The sequence below is a fragment of the Pelodiscus sinensis genome, chromosome 6 (assembly GCF_049634645.1).
Source record: "Pelodiscus sinensis isolate JC-2024 chromosome 6, ASM4963464v1, whole genome shotgun sequence".
Classification (NCBI taxonomy): Eukaryota; Metazoa; Chordata; order Testudines; family Trionychidae; genus Pelodiscus; species Pelodiscus sinensis.
Genome location: NC_134716.1, coordinates 23528291 through 23546237, shown reverse-complemented (window position 1 = coordinate 23546237; position 17947 = coordinate 23528291). Strand labels below are relative to the sequence as shown.

The following is a 17947-nucleotide window of genomic DNA, read 5'->3' as shown; positions in this document are numbered from 1 at the left end:
CTTGCTGCTTCTGCTCATGCTGCTGCCTGGAGCTCTTCTTCCCTAGCACCACCAAGGCTGGCTTTAACCTCCTCCCTCTTAAGCACAATCCAAATTTAAGCATGACCCTAACAGTTCCCCTCAGCTGCCGACCCCACTCTGAGGAGCCAAGAACATAAAGGGATGTGGTAGGGCACCATCCTGTATGCTCTAACCTAAGTCACAATCTATGCATGCTCAAGCAAAGACATACTTGACTGCCTAGGAGCCTGCTTGTGGATATTTACTCCTCTCAGATATATTTATTCACTTATCCCCTTTCTGTTCTCTATACTATATCCCATCAAACAAGATGATACAATGTCATCGTATCACAGGACATCGACTCCCATTACAATCCACACCACTAGGATTGCTGAGCTTCCTCCTCAGTTTAATCTTCTTCAGTCAATCACATGACAGGTCCAAGTGAAGAAAAGTGACTCTGGTTGTAATGATACTCCCATCACAGGCTTTGTGATGGGAGAAAATCCTGTTGAGAAGAGTCCTAAAGCTTTCAGATGGGTTCACAGTTTTAGGATTTGGACATCCATGTTTTAAATTTCAATTCCCAGTAAAACCTATTTGCAGAGAAAGTGGGGGTGGGGGGAGAAAAACAGGTTTTAGAATCTGCATATTGTGTCTTTAAAAACAAGCAGTGAGCCAGGCAGGCAGGACAGAGGCTCTACAGTGCAGCACAGTTAAAGCAGCTCCAAGGACGACATGGATTTCCCTTCTTAGATAAAATTCCTTGTTCAGTATTAGAATAAAGTGATTCTCAGGATTACTATCCATGTGACAATAATGTCTTTTGTTAATTTAACAACAAAATAAAAGGGGAAAAACACCTTCAGGGAAGTGAGTATACATTCATATATATATATATATATATATATATATATATATATATATATATATATATATATAGAAACACAAAGAAGCAAAATGTTCCCTTGGAGCTGTTAAGATCTGTCACTTACAACAGGCATTAGAAATTTAAAAAAAAGTTTGTAATTTGATATAGTGTAAATCAGTCAGCTTGGCACCTGGGCATCATGTAAATGTTAGACAACTGAAGTGCAGTAGACTTAATGTCAACCAAAAAGAGATAATTGTACATAATGGAAAATGAGCTCTTTGGCACATATACCATACTACAGGCGCCTGAAAAGCTCCTGACCAGATGGAGTTAATGTGGACATCAGACATTTCCCTGTCAGTTAAATGGTGGTATTACCCTAAAACCCTAAATATGAGGCAGTGGGGAGCTTGCAACTCATGGAACAGAGTGCGGTGCTCCTGGCTTGCTTGTTCAGCTCCTAGGAGTATGTGGCACTCACACCCATACCCATTGGGCTTCATAGATAGTTTCTCGACATCCTTTAACACAGGGACTGCTAAGGATCCTCACAAAAGCTCAGATCAGTAACTCTCTGCATCTTTCCATTGTCTCCCTTTCAACATACTGCACAGGGTCTGAGAACAATCTTGCCTTATCTACCTTACCTGGTTCCTCCCATCCACTCCCCAAAATCCCCAAAACCATTAAGGTCCATACATGCATCTTGGAGCACCTGGAATTATACAAAACCAAAGATGTATAAATGCTTACTGCCCACTCTGTATCCCATTAGGTAATTTAAAACTCCTTGTAAAAATTTTTTTAAGACAGAGGAAATCATGGACACCGAACATCCAGTAGTCTGGGATGTCCTGGCTATAATTACATGTTAGTTAATACTATGACTCAAAGCTGCTTATGTTAGAATTTCAAAATAGCAACTGCTGTTTTTCCAAATGTAGATATTGCTAGAGCATGATGCTTAGAGAAAACTGGGGAATTTGACTTGTGCTATCTGATTTCTTAGTCTTATAAGTGATAGTGTTACTGGGACTGGTTTTTGTTTTGAGGTTTTTTTAATTTATTGTATTTCTAAATATTTGTCACTTAGAGCGTTCAGATATAAACCTAAAAACTAAATATTGAAATGCAAAATGCTGAATAGCTAAGTGCCTGCTCCTGTTAAGATAAACAATAAAAAAAAAAACTAATGACCTTAAGTGTTAGTCTAATCAGGTCACTATTAATATTTGGCATAATTAATCTAAAAATTGTGTACTATGCTGTACTTGGTTTAAGAGTATAAGCTATAAATTTAAGTTATCATAGAAATGCTGACAGCCACTTAAAAGTTTAGCCTATATCTCCAAGGAATCATCCAGACACATTCTCAGAAGCTACTGGTTTAGAAACACATTGTTGGGGGACTTAGTCTTCCAAACATAGGCTACATCAATCTCTGCAACGTAAAAAAACCATCAGTTCTGGATGTGGGGTTGGAGAAAGCCATGAGATTTTGCTGAGTCATTTCATTTGGCTAGCAGAGCTGGCCTTCTTAGAGCCTATGGGACTTTGGGCACCTACAAAGAGCAGTACCTGTATGCTACTTATTCAATGGACTCTACATCCGTCAAAAGTAACGTGGCTACCATACTTGAAAGTGACATGAGCCAATGAATGAGTTGCTGCGAGGAAGAGTTTTTAAAAACTTTGTTTCAGTCAAAAATTAGGTCTATGTTCACAGAACACAGCAGACGCCCCCTCTACAGCTTACTTTTTACTTCCAATTAAGAAATTTAGATAGCAAAAAAAAAAAAATGAAAAGCAAAGCTATCATAATAAAATATTATTCTACAATAATAGAGGATCGGTTTGAGTGGTTTTTCATTACTAAAGGAAGCAAGATTAGCATGTCTCCTTCTTTGTCTAGGATCTCCATTGTGCTGCAGACTTTCCTCTCTCCCTGTAGACTCTCTGTGCCTGATCCATAGTCCAAAGTAGAAAGTCCCATTGATCTCAAAGCACTTTGATTCACATATTCTGAATGAGATGAGCTGTGCTACTCAAGATAGTTAAGTCCTAAGCAGATTGTAAAGAGTCACAAAACTGGGTCACTGGGCAATAAAATCGCCTTTATCAACACTGATTTTCATCTACCAAGTAATGTACATTGGAAAACAAAATTCCAATTATACATATGAAATGTTACCACTTAAAGTGATCTTGGAGTCATTGTGGATAGTTCTCTGAAAACATCCACTTCATGTGCAGCAGCACTGAAAAAAAGTGAACAAAATGTTAGGAATCATTAATAAAGGGATAGATAAGACGACAGAAAATATATTGCCTCTGTATAAATCCATGGTATGCCCACATCTTGAATACTGCATGCAGATGGGGTCACTCCATCTCAAAAGAGATATATTGGAATTGGAAAAGGTTCAGAAAAGGGCAACAAAAATGATTAGTGGTTATGGAATGATTACCATATGAGGAGAGATTAATAAGACTGGAACTTTCCAGCTTGGAAAAGAGATGAATAAAGGGAAAATATGATAGAGATCTATAAAATCATGACTGGTGTGGAGAAAGTAAATAAGGAAGAAGTGTTATTTATGTCTCCTTCCCATAATACAAGGGAGTCACCAAATGAAATTAATAGGCAGCAGATTTAAAAGAAACACAAAGGAACCATTTTTTTCCACACAACACACAGTTACCTGTTGAGCTCCTTGCCAGAGGACATTGTGAAGGCCAAAATTATAACACAAAGAAAAGAATTAGGTAAACCCATGGAGGATGGCTACTAGTCAGGATGGGCAGGGACGGTGTCCCTAGTCTCCGTTTGCCAGAAGCTGGGAATGGGTGATGGGATGGTTCATTTGATGATTACCTATTCTGTTCATTCCTTCTGAAGCACCTGGCATTGCCCATTGCCGGAAGACAGAATATTGGGCTAGATGGATCTTTGGTCTGATCCAGCATGGCTGTTCTTATGTTATGTGCTTCACTGAGTCTAGGAATACAGGTGCTGTTCTGCTCCCCAGCCTTACTGGGCTCCCAAGAACAGGGAATTTATGAAGATGCAAGACTGCCTGGACCACATCTACCTCATCCTCCCCCCCCCCCCCCCCCCCATAATACTCTATCTAGGAACTCTATCAACACCAAAGGCTCCGCATGTGGGTCTTTTGAACCAGTGGAAAGGCAGTGGAATAATGATAGATCAGTCCTTTTGTTTCTATGCAATATACCTAGCAGCCACAATGGGACTATTGCAATGGTCCTCACATAGTGACCTAGACTGTGCTTTCTTGAGTCATGTCAACAGATTCAGAGCAAAACTACTAATTTTATTAAATGGGAATAGCACCTACAATGTATTGGGTGCTCTTTAGACATAGACCAAGACACACTGCCTGTCAGAGAGCTTGCTATCTAAATAGACCAGACAAATGAAAAGCAAAACGAGTTTACGGAAGAATCCCTTCCTCCCCCACCCCACTCCTGCCCATGGATAAGTGCTGCAACTAGCCTGTATTGCCACTGTTGCCTGAAATGGACCTTCCTTCTAGTGTTACCTTGACTACCTCAGCATCAATTCATGCTTGGTAAATAGCCTCAAGGAAGAGCCAGTCAAATGGTGCCCATGTAAAGAAAAAAAATCTGAAGGCAAATGCACACTATGCAGGCAGGAGACCATGCGATTTCCCCTATCTAGACAAGTACTAGCAGCTCTTCCACTGACTCACTCCCCAATATGGAGGGCTTTGGCGAACCTTCCTTGCTCAGTCATCCTAGGGACAGAACTTCACTTGCACCCTACACTTCACTAATTTTATTCTTAAAAAAATTAGAAAATTTATGTTTTGCCCTGACTGTCTCTTTTCCACCAAGCCAAAAGTCTCTTTTCATAAGTGAATAACCTTAACTGGGGAAAAAAAACCCACGTGTTTAAGTTTTGTGATGGAAAAACAGCTATTTATCGTGAGGCATATGGGTGGGAATCCAGCATTTGCTTCAGGATGCAATTTTACTGTGTTTCAGAACATAAAATATTGTATTTGCTATTGGAAATTGCTATCAAGTAAAAAGTCTGGATAATTAGTAAATGAGAAAGACCTGGGGAAAATGCGTGTTGACAGTTAAGGCTACATTTTACTCTTAGGTATTTTTAATAAAAGTCAGAGTCAGGTTAAGGGAGGTAGACTGTCATTTAAAAAGTTAACTGGTTAAACATGGAGCAGCCCTTCACCCACAGCGTGATGAGGTAAGTCCAGCCCAGCTGAGCCCACCACGTCATGAAGGGGGAAAAGATGCTCCAGCCTTGCCAGACCACCAGTTACCAATAAGTATCACCCAGTAAGGGTGATACTTACCAGATAACCAGTTACTAGCTAGTCTGATCATAGGTTGTAAACTAAAATTCATGGCCTGTGACCCATTCATGATTTTATTATAGACTCCTGACTATAATATGGGATGATGGCTTGGGGGAGCAGCCCTGGGGGTGCCATGGGTGCTGGGAGATGGTGTGGGAATTGGTAGAGTCAGGGAATTAGGCTCCCGTCGCTACCTAGCTCCTGGGAAGTGGTGAGCTCAAACTCCAAGCTCCATGTGCTGCCTCGTCTCTGTTCCAAGCCCTAGCTCTGCAGCTGCCATTGACTGGGAACCATGGAAAATAGGAGCTGCAGGGATGGAGCCTGTGAGGGGGAGGCAGCACACAGACCTAGGAACTGTGGGAGGGGGAACTTCTGGCACCCTTCTCGGGAGCCCACCCACATAAGCACCACTCTGCACCCCAATCCAACTCTGAGCTCACCCACACCCAAACTCCTGCTGCTGGGGAGTAGGGTGGGCCAAGTCTGCTCCAGCAGCTGTCAGTCCATCTGGCCTGGGGGCTGCTTGAGCTGCTCAGGCAGCCCCGGGCCAGGGGCACACACCAGCAATCAGAGAAAGTCATGGAATATGTGACTTCCATGATAAACATGGATAGTAATATCCGGGGAAGGGGGGCACAAAAAGCACACAGTAATAGATCATATCCTTTGCAGCTCCGACGTGTAAGGAATTGGAATGCAGAAGAGCCTATCATGGCAAATGTGAAGCACTTTACAATATCAAAGTTGGTCTCAATTCCATGGGAGTACTGTGCAGGTGGTAGGATGAACCTCATCACTGGTCGGTTACCTCCCACTGGTTGTTGTGGGTATTGGCTGCTGTGGTGGACACCCCTTTCCACAATTTGCATGCAATTATTCTCTCTCTCCTTCTGGACTGCAGCAACCCTCTATCTCCAGAGCCCTCCATATCTCCAGCAAGGCTTATCCCTCTGGCTAGGTCAGTGTTCCCCTTCGGAGTACAGTTCATCAGCAGTACTAGGTGGTCTTCCCATTCACTGCCCCTGCTCTACATCATGTGCTTGGTGATTGACAAGGGGACCTAGACCTGCCCTCTTCTCCAGGCTCCAGACCAGGGACCCTCAATTCCTTGTGCTCTCTCTCTCTTCCCTCATTGCTCCTTCCCTGGACTCTGGTTCTCATTCTTGCTCTGTGTATACCAGCTCCAGGCACAGCCTGTGGAATTAAATTAGCCAACCAGCCACCTTAACCCCAGTTCATCCTTTGAGAGGTGGAAAACCCATCACAGGTGCTCAGGAAGAAACATTATAAATGCTAGGGTTGAGAGATGTCTGGAAATTAAGTAGGTCCAAAGGTTTGTACAGGCGTAGTGGCTCCGGGCTAATTCTCCTACCTTTGTCTGGCCATTTTAACTGCGAAGCAGCTTCCTGGCGGTTACTGCAGACTGGGGACTCTGAATTCCACTAATGAAATAGGGTGAAATCCAGGCCTCATTGAAATCAATAGGACTCTCTTAAATGGGGCCAGAATTTGACCTCTACTCTAAGGAACACAACTTATCTGTCTCTAACATCTATGATTCTGTTCTTTCCCATCTGTGGTTTTGGAGCGACTCTGGTCAGCCACAAATGGCTTTCTGTTCCCCAGCTGTGCTGCAGCTTCTGGCTGCTGTCCTTTAACTCTGTGCCTCCCACTATACCTTTCTTATTGCTCTGTTGTGGAAACATCTTATTATTGACACTCTTCCTGGACTCATCCATCACCTGCTTCCTATTCACTCAGCTAGAACAAAGTGTTCCCCTGATGGGATGCTGTCTTAATTAATAACTTACTGAATGTTCTTTGTTTGGCAGTTCATAATTTCTACTTCTGTTGGGAAGGTGGAATGGGAAGGTGGAATGGAGCGCATGCTTTCCTTCAGTCCAGATTTGGCTCCTGTAGGTCTAACTTCATTATTGGAATTATTGCTAAAAGCTAAATTTAATTTGGATGAAGTTCATATTTTCCATGAAGTATTAGCTAACCTCAAAAGCCATAGCTGCAGTCCCACCAACTCTAGAGAACTGGCACACAATTTTAGACGCAGTCACTAGGGATGGAAAGACCGATTTAAAAAAAAGTAACCGTGTAGCCATTAAAAATCCTAGCAGTTACACAGTCATACTGCAGAACTCACCACATAGCCAGCTTCCCGGGAGCATGGGCAGGAGCCAGCTTATACTAGAAGCTGGCTCCCAGTACACACCAGCTTACTTCTGCCAGCCCATCTCCTGGGGAGCCAGCTGCACTGCAGGCTCTGCAGTATCAGCTTTATACTGCATAGCTCGTAGCATAGGGCGGCCACCAGCTCTCCAGGGGTAAAGCCAGGAGCCCATAAAGTAATTAACCATATTGAAAGCCGATAATCTGATGTTTATTGGTTAAATGGTTACACTCTTACATCCCTAGCTGTCGCAAAGGAGGTGAAGCATTTAACAACCACAATTTCAAAAAGCCTATATTTTTAATCCATCTTTTTTCAAGGAGAGTAACTCCCGATTTTGAGTATCTTATTCATTGGGTGACAAGTCCCCAGGAAGGAAATAATCCCTCACGAGGGTAACCAGGAGTGATCCATCAAGAGAGGATGACACTTTACAGCACACTATTGTTCAGTGAGAAAGAACTAATTCTGAGGGCTCCTTCCCTTCTTGCAGTCACTGTGTTTTTCAAGTGAGCAATTTGGCAATCCCGGAACTTTAGCCTTTATTTCTAGATATAAATCTCAGGGCTGTCCCTTGGGTTGACAGTTTCTGTATAAAATCTGAGCCTTTCAAGTTTAAGTGTTCCAGTGTATGAAATTTAAGAAATTGCAGAACACATAAATCTAAACTTTTTATACCCAAATCAATTACTTGCTTTTAACATAATGCAGACAGGACACAAAGGTGCCAAGAGTGACTGGGTGCAGGGGAAAGTAACAGAGCTATCTACAAAATAAATAGCATTTTTTAAAGCTACCTAATTGCTGAAGTGTAGAAGGATGATATAGATGTGCATGGCCAGCTTCATAGGGTCTATTGAAAATCTAATTAAGAGAAAGACATATTCAAATACAAGATCCAGCTGTAGGCAGGAATGGAGCTAATTATCTATTTTCAATGGTTTCAGCGACAGTGTTTGTAAGAATCACACACTGCCCTTTTCCTGTGAAATTCTCACCCTGTGCAAACAGCCAACACCAAGCCTATGTCCCACTTAAATGCCATTTGAGCCCTCAAAATAGTTGTCATAATGCACCTTTCTGGCTCCCTGGGTCATAAACATGCCCATCATAACATGTAGTGTACCTCCTCTAGTGTACTAGCATCCTAGCAACACAATCACTATGCGCCTATATACATTTATGGAAAAGTGATAAAAAAACCCAGAACCTGTGGAAGAACATTTTTCAAAGAGTGTTCACTCCATATTGATCTCTTGTTCCTCAAGAAAACCTGTACCATGTATTCAAAAGTTGAGCATTGGAACTTAAATTCAAATCTCTTCTAGACACAATGCCATGGACTCAAACAAGAGTTTTATGACTCATTTCCTATTTTAAATTTCAGAACCTACCCTATTTCCACTAGCATTCACTATGTTAGACATCCTGTTGCCACCAATTTTCTTGGTGAAAACCGAAAAAGAAGTCGTTAAGCACCTTTGCCATTTCCACATTTTCTGTTATGGTTTCTGCCTCTTCATTGAGCAATGGCGCTATCCTGTCCTTGGTCTTCCTCTTGCTTCTAATATATTTTAGAGTGTTTGCTTGTTACTCTTTATGTCCGTAGCTAGACTGAGCTTGTCTTGTGCTTTCACCTTTCTAATTTTTCCCCTACATACCTGTGTATTTGCCTATATTCATCGTTTGTACTTTTACCTAGTTTCTACTTTTTATACGACTCCTTTTTGATTTGTAGATCATTCAAGAACTCTAAGTCAGGGTGATATCTTGACATACTTCCTATATCTTCCATGCAATGAAATAGTGTCCTCTTGCACCCTTAATGTCTCTTTGCAAAACTACCAACTATCTTCAATTGTTTTTCCTCTTAGTCTTGCTTCCCATGGGACCTTACCTACGAATTCCCTGAATTTACTGAAGCCTCCCTTCTTGAAATCCACTGCCTTTATTTTGCAGTTCTCCCTTACACCATTCCTTAGAATCATGAGCTCTGTCATGCAAAATGTCTTCCACTTTCAAATTCTCAACCAGTTCCTCCGTATTTGTTGAAATTAAATCTAGAACAGCTTCCCCCCAGCAGTTGTCTCCACTTTTTGAAATTAAAAAAAAAATGGTCTCCAATGGAGTCCAAGAATTTGTTAGATAATCATAGAACACTAGAGCTGGAAGGGACATTGAGAGGTCATCGAGTCTAGTCCCCTGCCCTCATGGCAGGACCCAGTACCATCTAGACCATCTCTGATAGATATCTATCTAACCTGCTCTTAAATCTCCCCAGAGATGGAGAGTCCACAAACTCCCTAGACAACCATCCTGACAGTCACATCCCATTAACCACCCTGAGAGTTAGGAATTTTTCCTAATGTCCAACCTAAACCTCCCTTGCTGCAGTTTAAGCCCATTGCTTCTTGTTCTATCCTCAGAAGCCAAGGAGAACAATTTTTCTTCCTCCTCCTTGTGACACCCTTTTAGATACATGAAAACTGCTATCATGCCCCCTCTCTCTCTTATCCTTTCTTAACTAAACAAACCCAATTCTTTCTGTCTTCCTTCATAGGCCATGTTCTCTAGACTTTTAATCATTCTTGTTGCTCTTCTCTGGACCTTCTCCATTTTCTCCACATCATTCTTGAAATGTGGTACCCAGAACTGGACACAAAATACTCCAATTGAGGCCTAATCAGTGCAGAGTAGAGCAGAAGAATCACTTCTTGTGTCTTGCTCACAACACTCCTGTTAATGCATCCCAGACTCATGTTTGCTTTTTTTTACAACATCATCACACTGTTGGCTCATATTTAGCTTGTGGTCCACTATGACCCCTAAATCTCTTTCTGCAGTAATCCTCCCTAGACAGTCGCTTCCCATTCTGTATGTGTGAGACTGATTGTTCCTTCCTAAGTGGAGTACTTTACATTTGTCCTTATTAAACTTCATCCTATACCATATTTCCAGTTTGTCCAGATCAGTTTGAATTATGAACTCCAAAGCAGTTGCAACCTCTCCCAGCTTCATATCTGCAAACTTAATAAGTGTACACTCTATGCCATATCTAAATCATTGATGAAGATATTGAACAGAACTTGTTCCAAAACGGGCCCTTACGGAACCCCATTTGTTATGCCCTTCCAGCAGGATTGTGAACCATTAAGAACTAATGTCTGAGAATGGTTATCTAGCCAGTTATGCACCCACTTCATAGTAGCCCCACCTAAGTTGTATTTGCCTAGTTTATTGATAAGAATATCATGCTAGACCACATCAAATGTCTTACTAAAAAGTCTAGGTATACCACGTCCACCACTTCTTCCTTATCCACAAGACCCGATATCCTATCAGGGCATAATCTGTGCCCTGCTCTGTTTTTCCTCCAATTGATTTCTTGACAGTTGGTGGTGAAAGGGGACTTCAAGTCCTGTGCTTTGATTGATTGTTAGCTATTTTAAAAAAGCCTTATCCACCTCTTCTTCCTGTAGTAAACTCTACCATGACATCACCCTTGTTTTTTACCCCTTTTCCCTTAATCTTGCTCCTGCATTGCTTAGATTTGGTAGATATTCAGCTGATGGAATGGTGTTGAGCCACAAATTAAGTTCATTATAGTGAGCAAAACACACGTTCTGTTGGTAATAAAATGCAGAGATACTGAAATATGGTTACCAGTGTTTGTAATTATTGTGGAAAAACAGAAGAGTAGGGCTGTGTTAAATCTGTACCAAAGGGAAGGGCTCAGAAAGAACCTTGCTAAAGAGGAGCTATACTGTCAGAGCACTATGAGACTAAGTAAGGTGGAAGGGGCAAGTATTCTAATCCGAAAACTCCACATCCTCTCCAAGGGTACTGGCTGGACTGATTTGGCTTGTTCCTTGCTCCCTTTCCCCCACCTACTGTTCAAAGAATAGAGCTAAATTAGTTTTATATTTAATGAAGCTTAACAACAACCACCACCACCACCACCACCACCACCACCTAAATCCCCTTAATTTCACTGATAGTTGATATACTGGAAATTATAGTTTAAATGCCAACTTTCAGCTGCAAATACAATCTCACACTAAACTGGGAATCAAAGTACTATTTTTTGTTCTGAATAATCCAACAATTTATGGCCCCGTTATGATGAAAATGTCATTGTGTGGAGTTGGATTACAGAAACCAATGATAATGTCCTAAGGGCCTGATCCGATTGCCACTTAAGTTAATGAATGTCTCCATTGATTCCAAAGGATGTTAGATGAAGCTCCAAATTATCAAAACCCCACAAATGCCTCTAAACTTCAGGAACATTTAAAACATGATCTAAGTGTTTTTGGGTTGTCACCAGCTCTAGTTATCTTGGAAGCATGTTCTTAGTTCCCTCTTAGACAGCAGTATGTATTCTAATTATACAAAATCTCAGCACAACGACAAGGTATAGATCTCAGAGTAGCATGTAAGAAATCACTGTCAGTGGAAATATTACAGTATTTCTGGTGACAATTTAATCTATGAAGACCCAGTAAATCTATTTGGAGATCACAAAATAAAATTGGAAGGAAATATCTTATTTTTAATATTAGTACAATTATATTAAGGACTGTCACAATGCAGGTCTGCTCCCCAGCTTCCAAATCCAGTCCCCATTAAATAGATTGATTTTTTCTAAGGTAAGGAAACCAAAACACAAACATTTCCTCAGCTCATTCATTTAAGCAACTCCTTTTTCCTTTTGGCGCCCTAGCCCCAGGACCATCTCTCTGAGAAGCTGACCCCTTTACTCAAGGGCCATGCCCCAGTAGTTAGCACTATACTTGTGGCTGCTTTTTCAGCACAGCCTGCCTCAATCACTCACCCTTTTCCTAAAATCTGAAGCCATAGATGATCCTTGCCTTGCCCTGCATTGCCTCCTTTAACTAGCTCAATTGTGAGTACCTACTCTGAAGCAGGGTAACCGGGCCTGATCTACTCACAGGGACCAGCTAACATCTGAGACGTTTTATACAGAGATCCTGAATCATACAACAATTGTGTAAAATGATTCTACTTTGAAAAATAATTGTGTAGAAACTACACTGTCTTCCTCACACCTACTCCCCGTGACAAAAAATAGAAACTTATTTTATTTTTCCTCTTTTCTTTGCCCTGCAGAGCCTGCTCAGCTTATAAGATGGATTTTATCTCTTCATCATCAACAAAACTGCATACTGGATTCCAATCAAGTATGTATTTCTGCAAAGCTATATTGAGAGCAAGAATCTGAAGACAATGGTGCTACAGAGTAAGTTAGGGCATGATTCAGCCTGAATAATATTTATTATAACATTTATTAATAATGATGTGTGAGAAGACAGGAGCCCAGTTGGTTCTCAGTTCCCAGATTAAGTTCGCAGAAATGTGCAATTTAAAAAAAATAACCACCACCATCTTTATAAAAACTGAGCAGACTCCATAGGAAAAGCCTTGAGAGATAATTAACATGATCCTCGTAATACCATTTATACAGAACTATATTTCAGAAAAGAACCATGTTTAGTAGAGTAATTTGAAGTAAGAAATCTATCCTTCCCCAGAGAGTAGAATCAGGTTGATCCTGTGTGTGTGTCTATATATATATATATATATATATATAAAAAATGATGTGTGATCCTAAATGCCAGTTCAGACCTAAAATGATGTGTGATCCTAAATGCCAGTTCAGACCTACAGTAAGAAAAGCAAAAACTTACTGGAATTCTGTCGTATTAGAGCAGTCTGGATTTAGCCCATTTCTCTGAAGTTTTGAATCCCCTGCACCAAGAAGGCACAAATTCAGACTGAATTGACATTCTGGCAACCTTAGTTCTGATTTTTTTGCTTTTGTCAGCAAACCAAAATCCTTAAGGCAGTGAGGACATATCTACCCAACAGCATTATTTCAGAATAACTCACATTATTCCAAAATAATGAAGAAAGCGTCTACGCTACCAACCTTTATTTCAAAATAATATTGAGCTGGAGGACTTCTTACTTCGACTCCTGTAATCCTCATTTTAGGGTATGAATAAATGGTAACTTTTCAAAATGGAGAGAGGTACCTAGTGGTGTCCCCCAATCCTATTCAACCTATTTATAAATCTGGAGAAAGGGGTGAAAACTGCCAGCAGGACCCTTTTAGAAATAGTTGTGTTAACATACTGATAAATGTAAAGGCAAGGAATGGACCTGAGAAAACTATGTTTGACCAAAATCAGTTTTTAAATTTAATTCCTAATTTTAAAATTTATTGTTGTCCGCAAAGGTACATTCAATTTCTGTGCTCAAGTTTCACTTTCCAGTACTGTCTGTGCTTGCTTAAGCTCTTGATCTGTCTTACCCTATTAGTTCATGCCTTATGAGCTTCATATACTTCTTCTATTTAGTTATTTTTGTGAAAGATTTACAAAGTTTATTAACCTCTGAGTGTACCTAGATTTGACACTGCACATAACTTTAATGATCCTGCACATTATATCTCTATTTGTTATATCCTGTCTTCGCATATAGTTTTAAAAGTAGAGCATGTTTCTTTCCTAATTCTGGCAAGGTCATTAATATGATTCATGTTTATTTCAATTTTTAAAATGCACAGATACCCTTATAAAAACATGATAAAACTTACAAAGCAATGAATAGTTCTGCAGCACTTTAGAGACTAACAAAAATGTAGCTGTTATCGTAAGCTTTTGTGGCATAAGATAATGAAGTTAAGGAGTGCAGGGTACAAATAAATAGCAGAGAAAGAGGAGACGGGAGGGAAAGAGAAGGAAACAAATAGGAAAAAAATATTGTCAATTAGAGTGTCTGTGCTAAATGAGGCTAATAGAGTGAGCTATAAGTATCTGGTATAATTGTAGATTGTAGAGGCCCATCCAGGTCAGGTCTTTGTTCAAACCTTGATTATAGGTCTCAAGCTTGTAAATAAAACCAAGTTCTGCAGCTTCTCTCCAGCTGGTTTTTGAAATTGCTTTGTAATAGTGTAGTCACTTTTAGATCCATTAATGAGTGCCCAAGTTAAAATGTTCCCCTGCAGGTTTCTGTGTATTACCATTTCAAATATCTGATTTGTGTCCATTAGTCCTTTGTCATAGAGACTGTCCAGTTTGGTCAATATACATGGCAAAAGGGTATTGCTGACACTTGATAGCATAGATCACATTGGCAGATGTGCAGTTGTATGAGCCTCTGATGTGATGGCTTATGTGGATAGGTCCTGTGATGATGTTGCTTGTGTAGATGTGTGGACGGAGTTGGCACCGAAGTTGATTGCAGGGGGGAGTTCCTGGATGAGTATGATGGAGGTGTGCCGTTTGGTTGCTGGAAAGAATTTGCTTCTGGTTAAGGGGTTGTCCGTAGGCAAGGATTGCCCTAGTTTAGGCCAACAGACTGATGTCTCCAAAACCAAACTTTTTTCACGGTCCTTACCCACCTTCTCGTCCATATAGGCTAGGCCTGAGAGAACAAATAGGCTTTGAAGCATAACTTTAATTTCAGGCTGAATTTCAGCAAATTTAGGCTTTGCTCAGGACTACTCACTAGCAATATGCTGCCTTTACGGGTGCTTGTGATTAAGGCAGTATTGTTCTTAGCAGGAGATCTTCAGATTATCTCAGGAACTGAAGTATCGCATGGGAAGGTAAGGGGTATATGGTAGCCAAGGAGGAATCAATTTAAGTCATTAAAAGTTAAAACGTTTGTTTCAGTCTTTTATGGTTTAGGGATTTTCTGGCAAATTTTTGAAGTGGGAAGATGAAGAACACTTTTCTGTCCATACATATCCACCACCGCAGCAGCATAAGTCAAGTCAGTGTTTACCAAGACAGCACTGGTAAAGTGATCACCTAGGGCATGTCTACACAGGCAACTTAAGCTACGTCAATTGTGTAGCTTTAGTTGAAATAGCTGATATCAGCTTTTGGCACTGTCTACACAGCAGGAAGTCAGAGTTAGAGCACTCTTCCTACAACTTCCCTTGCTCCTCGTAAAATGAAGGTTACGGGGGTCAGAGTTAGAAGTCCTCGCACTCAAAGTTATTTCGACATTATGCTGAAATAACCGCTTTCTGTGTAGATGCAGGCTATGTTAGTTTGGAATAAAGTCAGTTATTCCGAAATAATGCTGCTGTGTAGAAATAGCCATATATGGTGCTTTTTTTTTATTATTTACAGTGATGTCAGGAGAAGAAATAGAAACTATTAACTTACACCTAAACTTTTGTGGTTTGGCTAAAATGGGACTCTAGTTGTCTCTCTATGACCAGTGACATCATTTTAAAGTAATTACTGTACAACTAACCCCAGAGCTCAACCTTCTGTCATTCTAAGCTAGTGTTTCCTCTTTACCTACACAAATGTACACTATCCTGAAGTCTTTCATTCCTCACACTTGTCCCTAACCCTCCCAACAGTGTGCTGTTGATCATTTATCTTTCTTTTGGTCACTGCACCAAGAACGCTGCAGCTGGTCAAAAAAAAAAAATAGGTACATGAGTGTGTGTGTGTGTGTGTGTGTGTGCGCGCGCGCGCGCGCGCGCAGAGGGTGAATTCATGACAAATTTTCTAATATTTCAATCATTTGAATGCCAGAAGTTTCAAAAAGGAATTTATTATCTGGTTAGGAAATGTTCAGTTACTGTTATTTTAAAGGGTTATGATTTTGTTTCCTTTTTTAATTTAATTCCCCTCCCTTTTCCTTTCATCTTTTGCTCCTAAAGAAGCAGAGGGAAAGGAACAGAGGGGAAAGCAAGGAAAGGGAAAGCCAAGAGAAGTCTACATTTTTTGTTTTCCATTTTAAAAAAAGAACCCCAAAAATTACTTTCACTTTTTTTTCCATTTAACATTTGGCATTTGAAAAACTTTAAGCAGCTTTAAATATCACTTTCAAAAGACAGATGCAGCATTTTTTCCAAACCTTTAAAAAAAAATTAAATACTCAAACTTTTCATGCTGTTTGAAGCCAAGTCACAGGAATTCAAACACAGGACATAGGTGAAGTTGAACTTAGTTGTAAGACATTGCTGTGGTAACAGATTTAGAAAATATTTGTCACAAATTTTGTTCTTCTCTTTCATATATCTTTAATTACACACTGAAAAAGCTTAATTTTCTCTTAGATGAGAAAATGTATTCATAGTGAATACATGTCCAGAAGGATGGTCTAGCTACAGACCATTCTCATTAGAAAAGATATTTTAATTCTTAATATTTGTTTGGTAATACTGAGACACATAAAACCGTGCTACCCAAATGTCAAGGTAATATTGAAATTAAAAAAAAAACACACACACACACACACACACACACCTTGTAATTCTGTGAATTTCTATGGGCTAGTGTCCCTCAAATATTTAAAAAACAACAAAAATTAAACACAATTGAAGTTCATGTTTAAAATACATAGGAACATAGGAACTAAGGGAGACTTTCAAAGGAATAAAGGTGATCAAATCACCCAACTCCTATGGAAAAGCTATGAGTGAGATTTGGCACCTAAATCTCCTTTGTTCCTCTGAAAATCTCCACATAAGTGCCTTTATATTTTAATGTCTGACAGGTTTAATCCCAGTAAAGTTAAAAATGACTGACCTGCAGGTCATGATTAATAGCTAAGAGCCAGATTCTGTAAGGCACTGAGGACTTTCTACAACCTGCTGAGTATGCTATGGATTTTAGTGAAAGTTGAGAGTGCTCAGTGCCTCACAAGAATGTGTCTGTCGTAGAAGGTAAAGTGATAGGTGCTATAAAAAAAAACCACACAGAAAAGGTAACTGAAATCAGTGAAACATTTAGGGGGAAAAAAATGAAAATACCTTCAGAGCCTGATTTCCAAGAAGGAACTGAGCACCCCTATCTCCAAATGATTTCCTCTGGAAAGCTGCATGTCCCTGAAAAAAGTTAGGTACCAAGCTTTTAGTCACAAATGTCACGAGCATTGCAACAGCTTTAGCAATGAAGCAGGAGGTAAGTTATTTTAAGAGAAGATATGTATGGATCCTTCATGGATAGCATTCACTTTTAGCAGAGCAAAGCTAAGCACCACTTAAGTCTCCTTTACGATTAAATGATACTTAAATATCCTGGACAAAGCCAGTATGTTATCTGCAAAAGTAAATTTCATCCCATAACGTGTGACCTTGCCATATTATCTACCCTAAATTTTACATCTCTTCCTTGCTCAGTTTTCTTCCCCAGAAGAAGAGCCCATCTTGCCTTTTTGGTATTCAAAATCCATGGCATAGCAGCATGAACACAGGTCTAAGAGCTAAGCATGCCCAAATTGTAGTCCTAGCTGAAACAATTATTCCTTAGTGTGGCATAGGAAATTAATTTAACCTGTCTGCTTCCGTTTGCCAAGATGGGATAATACTTTAGTAAAACTCTGGTAATTACATCAACTAAAATTCTGAGTTGGATAGAAAGGAATGGAACCTACAAAAGAAATCGAATTGAGCTTTGCTTGTATTAGCAAGAATCAGTATATGGGAACACATGGAGTGCAAAGAAAATCATTGTTTTACAGCAGGGGTGT

The 17947-nt window shown here is 40.1% G+C and overlaps 1 long non-coding RNA gene across 3 annotated transcripts in view; it reads right to left on the bottom strand.

The window, feature by feature from the left end:
- LOC142829819 (uncharacterized) overlaps nucleotides 1–17947 on the bottom strand; it is a 62154-nt gene that overhangs the window by 28678 nt on the left and 15529 nt on the right. The window contains exons 2-3 of one of the 3 annotated variants that reach the window (XR_012904635.1): nucleotides 17229–17303; nucleotides 11408–13192 (exon numbers count right to left, since the gene is read on the bottom strand). This is a non-coding gene — a long non-coding RNA (uncharacterized LOC142829819). The other 2 variants (XR_012904634.1, XR_012904633.1) reach the window with 2 other exon arrangements.